Genomic DNA, 7,166 nt, shown 5'->3' on the forward strand with positions numbered 1-7,166 from the left:
GGTGATCTGCTTTGGTCCTGGAAAGTTCTGCCGCAAAACAGTCATTGACGCGTGTGTTATGGTTCCTGAAAAATAAACAAAAAATAAAGAGCACACGTCAGGAACAAAACTTTAAGCCACACCCTCTCAATTTCCCTACACAATAACTCTGTCAATTTTCGGTCTACAGACTCGAAATTCGATATACAGGGTACTGAGATTTGGGAAAATCTTTGTGATTGATTTTCGGCCAGAAATTTGTCTGTTAAGGGGGTAAAAGTTCAACTATTTAACCTTTGAGAACTCTACCAAACTCCTCCGCCAATTTTGGGTCGAAACATTTAAAATTTTAGATGTAGGTTCCTTGGAACAGTAAATTTTAAGGGGTCATAATAGTTTTAAAAAATTGACCTTTTTTTGCTCAACATACACCTCCAAACACCCGAGCAACGCCGGATTGAAATGCTAGTATATATATATATATATATATATATATATATATATATATATATATATATATATATATATATATATATATATATATATCTGTGTGTGCAAAATCCAAACCACAACCAACTTTTTTCTTTCTATTAGAAAAATGCTACATTGCCAAAAATATGTTTATTCATAAAGTCTGAAGAAATGCTGGTTTGGAAAATTTTCAAACGACATAATGCTTGAAATTGTCGAACTGGACATGGAAACAATTGTAACGTAAATTGAAATACACTTTTCGTTGCCATCAACACCTTGTCTTGAAGTCTTGATTTTGCACACACAGTATATTAATGCTCAATTATAAAATGTGATAATTTTGTAGTTTTATCCTTAAGTCAACCATTTTTGGCTTAAAACCTATTGGTATATGAAAATTTACTGAATTACACGAACTCAGTATATTACATATAAGTCTATATATATATATATATATATATATATATATATATATATATATATATATAGATGCCTACTTGAGAGAACTTGAATGCCTACTAGACACTATCATCAAGTATTTAAGGTGTATGTACAGGGGGTTGTCGGGGTAAGCTGTCATGAAAATACTTAAATATTCAAAATCACATTCGCCGCAAATATAAGATCTTGCTGTGTTTTAACACTTACTTTTACGAGAAATGGTGCACCTTCTCCATGTTAGGTTGCCTCATTTAACAGCACTAAGCTGGATATTCCACCAGACTAGATGAATTCTCGTCCTGGAATCCAGTAAGATATAAGGACAAAAAAGAAGGATATAATATAACATATTAAGCTGAAACCACAGCCAATAATTTCCCTCCGTTCCTTATCTGTGCCTAAACCGAAACGTAGATTCCGTGAACAAAGCTTCTTTCTTAGAACTGTACGCCGCTGGAACTCTCTTCCGTTTATCTGTTTTCCAGTTGACTACAATTTGGTTGTCTTCAAGTCCAACGTAAACAAATTCTTGATGAACCATCTCCTTAAATAATCCAATTTACCAAATTTCTACTACAAACGATTACTACGATAGTATCACATTGACTAATGTACACTCAATGACCCTTATCTTCGAGTGGCCCCCGGGCCTTGATAATTGGTCAAAAAATGAGGAAAAAAATAATATTCCTAGCTTCTTTACTAACTCAGCGTCTGAGAGATAAAAGGGAAATGCGTATTATGTAGATATCAAGTGTTAGGCCCCAGGAAAGGGTCCCTTGATTTTGGAGAACTTCAGGTCTATGGCTAACCCACACTTGCTATTAGGAGAAATGGTGCACCTTCTGCAAATTATGTTGCCTCATTTAACAGTACTAAGCTGGATATTCCACCAGACTAGATGAATTCTTGTCCTGGAATCCAGTAAGACCAAGAGACTACGAGAAAGATATACTATAATATATTTAATTTATCAATTGGGGGGAGAGGAACATTGTGTTCTCAACTTCTTTACTCGGTGTTTGAGATGGAAAGGAGAACGTTAATGGAATATCCGAATATCTACGTGTCTCGTTTAGAATTCAAGTGGTAAGCCATAGGAAAAGGAACCCCATGTGATGTCTGAGAACTTCATCCGAGAACTTCATGAAAACTAATAAAAAGAAAACATTAGAAAACGAAACTCTTACATAATGATATGGAACAAGAGGGGGAAAGAGGCAACCTTAGTAGAAGTCAGTATCTCCAATGATGCTAGTCAAACCGAGATGCTTTATATACGTCTCCAGACATGTTTCGTACGTGCACTTTTATTGATCGTACACACATAGAAACACTAAAACCTCTTAGAAGTGATCTCCCCCGGTTGCAATGTACTTATTGTGTGAGCCTGTCAATTACCCTCGTCACAGCGTCTTTCATCTCCTCAATTGTCTAATAACGACACCCTCAAAGGTTTTCCTTGAGCTTAGGGAATAGCCAAACGTCACAGGAAACAAAGCCTGGATTTTTTTTTTTTTTTTTTACATAGGCATAACCACTTATCAAGGCCCAGAGACCACTCGAAGATAAGGGTTAAAAGTGTACAGTAGTCAATTGAACAATATAGTAATCGTTAGTAATGGAAATTCAGTAAATTTGTTAACTTAAGTGGAACGGCTCATCAAGAACTTGTTTATGTTGGACTTGAAGACAATTATATTGTAGTCAGCTGGAAAGCAGGAAAACGGAAGACAATTCCATAGGCGTACAGTTCTAAAAAAAAAAAGGTTTTGTCATGGAATCTACGTTTAGGTTTAGGCACAGATAAAGAGTGGGGAGAAATTATTGATAGCGTTTGACTGTAAAGAGTATGTGCAACTATCTTGATGTTCATCTTGATCAAATAGTCTGTGACAAAGATGGAGTTGTGGGTTTATGCATTGTCCTAGTGGAAGTGTCACTGACCCGATTTGATATATGATGGCCTCTTCCGACGGAATTTCTTCTTGAACTCCCTTAAAAACTAAACAGTATTCTTTGTTGATTGTCTGACAAACAAGAACACAGTGCATGTATACCATGACCGTGCTATCAAAAAAAAAAGGGATCATCATAAGTGATACACTTACCTACATATACATACACATCCATATATATGCATTCATACACATACACACATACATGCACACATACACATACATATACATACACACCTGCATACATACACATACATGCATATACACACATACATGCATACAAACATTTATAAATGTATATATGTACACACACAAACTCATATACACATAGACACATATACATACATATACACATAGATATAAATACATATAAACTCACATGTACATATATAAATATACATACACATACATATATAAATATACATACATATATACATACATAGATATATATAATAATGGCAGAATAATTGTTACATGCATCCAGCATTACAGGCGTATACACGTCACAGCTTTTTTATCGCCACAGGACTTTTTTTTCTTTTTTTTTATAATAGACAAGTGCCTCAGGGAGTATCTATACAAAGATGATGTTACAGAGTTTTAGCTTTGTACGACAACTAATCTCTCTCTCTCTCTCTCTCTCTCTCTCTCTCTCTCGGTTCAAAATGTTGACATCCAGCAACAAGCAAGAGCAAGATAGCCAGCAACAAGTCAAACTGCAGACCAGTTTAATGCGGGTACTGGTCTCTTGCTTTGTTTTTTTTTTTTTAAATAAAAAGTTTGGTTTAGACAAACACTTTTGGAATAGTAACTGACGATGATATAAACAAATTCACACATTTTTTCACAAATAAACTCAGCGACGGATAGTCAAAATGTAAACAGTCCAACCGACATATATTAAAGACGCTTACTTTTTTTTTTTAAAAATAAAAAGTTTGGTTGAGACAAACACTTTTGGAATAGTAACTGACGATGATATAAACAAATTCACACATTTTTTCACAAATAAACTCAGCGACGGATAGTCAAAATGTAAACAGTCCAACCGACATATATTACATATATATATACATACATATATATATATACACATACATACATATATACATACATACATATATACATACATACATATATACATACATACATACATACATATATATATATACATACATACATATATACATACATACATACATATATACATACATACATATATACATATATACATACATACATATATATATACATGATGATTGCAACATCTTGTCAGACGAGTGCCACTCTCTCATACACTTAAAGTCCATGAGCCCAAAAATGACTTTCATCGCCACAGGACCATTTTTATAGACAAATGCCTGAGGGAGTATCTGTACACACATGATATTACAGAGTCTTAGCTTTGTACGTCTCTCTCTCGGTTCAAAATGTTGAGATCCAGCAACAAGCAAGAGAAAGATAGCCAGCAACAAGTTAAACTTCAGACCAGCTTAATGTGGGTACTGGTCTTCCGCTTTATGGTTTTTTTTAAACCAGAGATTTGCTTCTCCTAGAAAGGTTTCCTTCACCACGGTTTAGGGGAGCCCTCTTAATCCCAACATGTATATATATACACACAAATATACACGGTGCTAGTTGTCTGTTAATCCCGAAAAAGGGTTCATTCGGCCTTTGGAAGGTCTTGTTTTTAATCCTTCAGGGAGCCTAGCCGCCCTCCTCACCAAACAAGTCTGGTGAGGGAACCAGTTTAGTCGCCGGTGACCCGACCATGAGGCAGGTAGTACTGGGTTACATGGTACCAGTAGCATATGACATGACCTGACATATACATACATAGATATATACATACTTATACGTATACATACATACATGAAGGCTTCCATCAGTCTTGACAGACTATGGATACCCACTGTAAGGGTGCCTGCGCGTGAAATTTGTGTGGCAAGACTTGCGCAACCTCTAACCACGCCTCTCCTGAGCCAACATTGTTGCATACCAGTGGCAAGTTGAGGTACAAGACGACTGGAAACAATGCCGAGATCAGTGGAGAGCATATACAGCGCCTAGAATTCCCAAATGGTCACCCATCTGGTATTAGCCAGGCTCAACGTTGCTTAACTTCGGTGATCTGACGAGAACCGGTGTGTCAACGTGATTATGCCGTAATCATACATACATACATACATACATACATACATACATACATACATACATACATACATACATACATACATACATACATACATAAGGCAAACATATACACGCTAGTTATATACCCATTTTGTAATCCTCGAAATGTAAGGAAATTCTTCATCATTCCAATAATTATAGAAGCATCTGAACTCATGAAAAAATAATCGATGAATCCATGTGTAAATCAACCCAACCAAAAGAAAATGATATTCATTATTATTGAAAAAAAAAAACCCTACTGACCGTGAAGCCGGAAATGGATTGCAGAGGATTAAAATGAGGAATCCTTTCAGTGAGAGGATTATCTTTGGTGAGTAGGGATTAAGGGGGTCCGGATTAGCTGGAAATGCGTGCGTAGCCCGCGACGTGGTCAGTTGGCTGAAATTACCATGCCAGTTGAAATGTCTTCTTTCACGGGTTGCAGCCAGCGTTAAGCACACCGCAGCGCGAGTTGTAGCATTTAACGTTAAAACAAAGTTTTGCATATGCGTGTTTTCGCCGATGAGCAATCAGGAAAAACAAAGTCATTTTCATTGCTCGGGGTGTTGACCTGTTCGTTTTCCTTTCATAGTCGCGTCCTTTGTAATTGATGACTCGCTGAGATAGTCTCGTAGTTGTTAACCCTTGGTCTCCTCTAGTTTGCTAGACAAAGAAAACTACTCATTTCATACTGTTGTCTATATATTTACAAATTTTGTAATTAAAGTATTTGTTAAATCAACAAAGTTATATTTATTTTACATATGATATTGCTATCGTTCGACCTTCACCTGACAAGTTCCATCTTTTTTAATTTTTACACTTTTGCACGGATTTTCCCCGGCTAAAACCCAGATATAAAGTTCTGCATGTTTTCGAATATCCTATATATTAAGTTTCATGTATGTAGAATAAAAACTGACAGGAGTTTGGTAGGCAATTTTTTATAACAAATATATATGCGCATATATAAATATATATATATAGAAAGAAGTCTGTGTTTAGTGTAAGCGTTTTACGCATATATTATGGAAGTATAAATCATGTAGAATACATGCATTAATATGATTACTAGGGCTGTGACAACAGCATATTCTTTACATTCTTTTAACTCGCGAATATATATTCGACACAGTTCGACTAAGATAACCAATCAAGAACCACACCAGTCTATAAAAAACATATAAGATATTAACAGATATATACTCGAGAGTCAAAACAATGAAAAGAATATGCTGTTGTCACAGCCCTAATAATTACACGTAAAAGTTAACTAAAGATGATCATCCCATAAGAAAACTGAAGAAACTAATAAGGAATTAATTAAAATGAATGTTTAAAAGAATATGCAAGTTAGCTAGATCTTTTTTGCAGATAAATGCAATTCCACGAGACATATATAACAAACTTTTATTTTCTTTTTTAAATAAATAGAAAAAAGTGTTTTTAATATGAATATAATTTCTACAACTATATAATATAAATAGAAAAAAAGTGTTTCTAATATGAATATCAATACACGAAAAAAAAATTATATGTTTATATATTTTTTTACATTCTTTTTTCTAGCGTGCTTTGTAATTTTAGCAATTCCAATCCAGAGTTAAACATTTCTCTTACTGTTTCTTGATCTCGATGCTTCGATCGGAATGTCGGGTTGAGGTTATCGCCAGCAATTCGATTTATATCTGATTTGCCCTGATCGATATTCTTCCGGTGTTGTCCGCCACCTATGCAAAACTCATACACGCAAACATACTATGTACTTGCTTAGGTCTCAAAGGTTTTATTCGAGAGAGAGAGAGAGAGAGAAAGAAAGAGAGAGAGACTCTCTACAGAGAGAGATATAACTCGTACCTAAGAAAAATATCTTCCTTCTTATTTGTTCTTATACTTTTTAATTGAGAGATGTAGACGGGCAAATATTGAGATAACATCTGCTTAGACTCATTCCACATTTATGACTCAGATTGACTAGAAAGTCTCTATTCTTCCGCGATCATGTCGTCGTCTCATTTGCCTGTATTTATTTATGGAGCTAAATTTTGATCACCAGCTTCAATCACACGACCTGTAGCTGGGTCTATTTCCGTTTGCCGTCAGGTTATCCTGACATGTACTTAATGTGACCCTCGCCAA

The 7,166-nt window shown here is 35.2% G+C and overlaps 1 pseudogene; it reads right to left on the reverse strand.

Annotated features, from left to right (window-relative positions):
- Positions 1-4,906: 4,906 nt before the first annotated feature.
- LOC145268994 (5S ribosomal RNA) lies at positions 4,907-5,023 on the reverse strand (annotated as a pseudogene).
- Positions 5,024-7,166: the final 2,143 nt, after the last annotated feature.

The sequence above is a fragment of the Euprymna scolopes genome, chromosome 44 (genome assembly GCF_053919585.1).
Source record: "Euprymna scolopes isolate OS-2025 chromosome 44, ASM5391958v1, whole genome shotgun sequence".
Lineage (NCBI taxonomy): Eukaryota > Metazoa > Mollusca > Cephalopoda > Sepiida > Sepiolidae > Euprymna > Euprymna scolopes.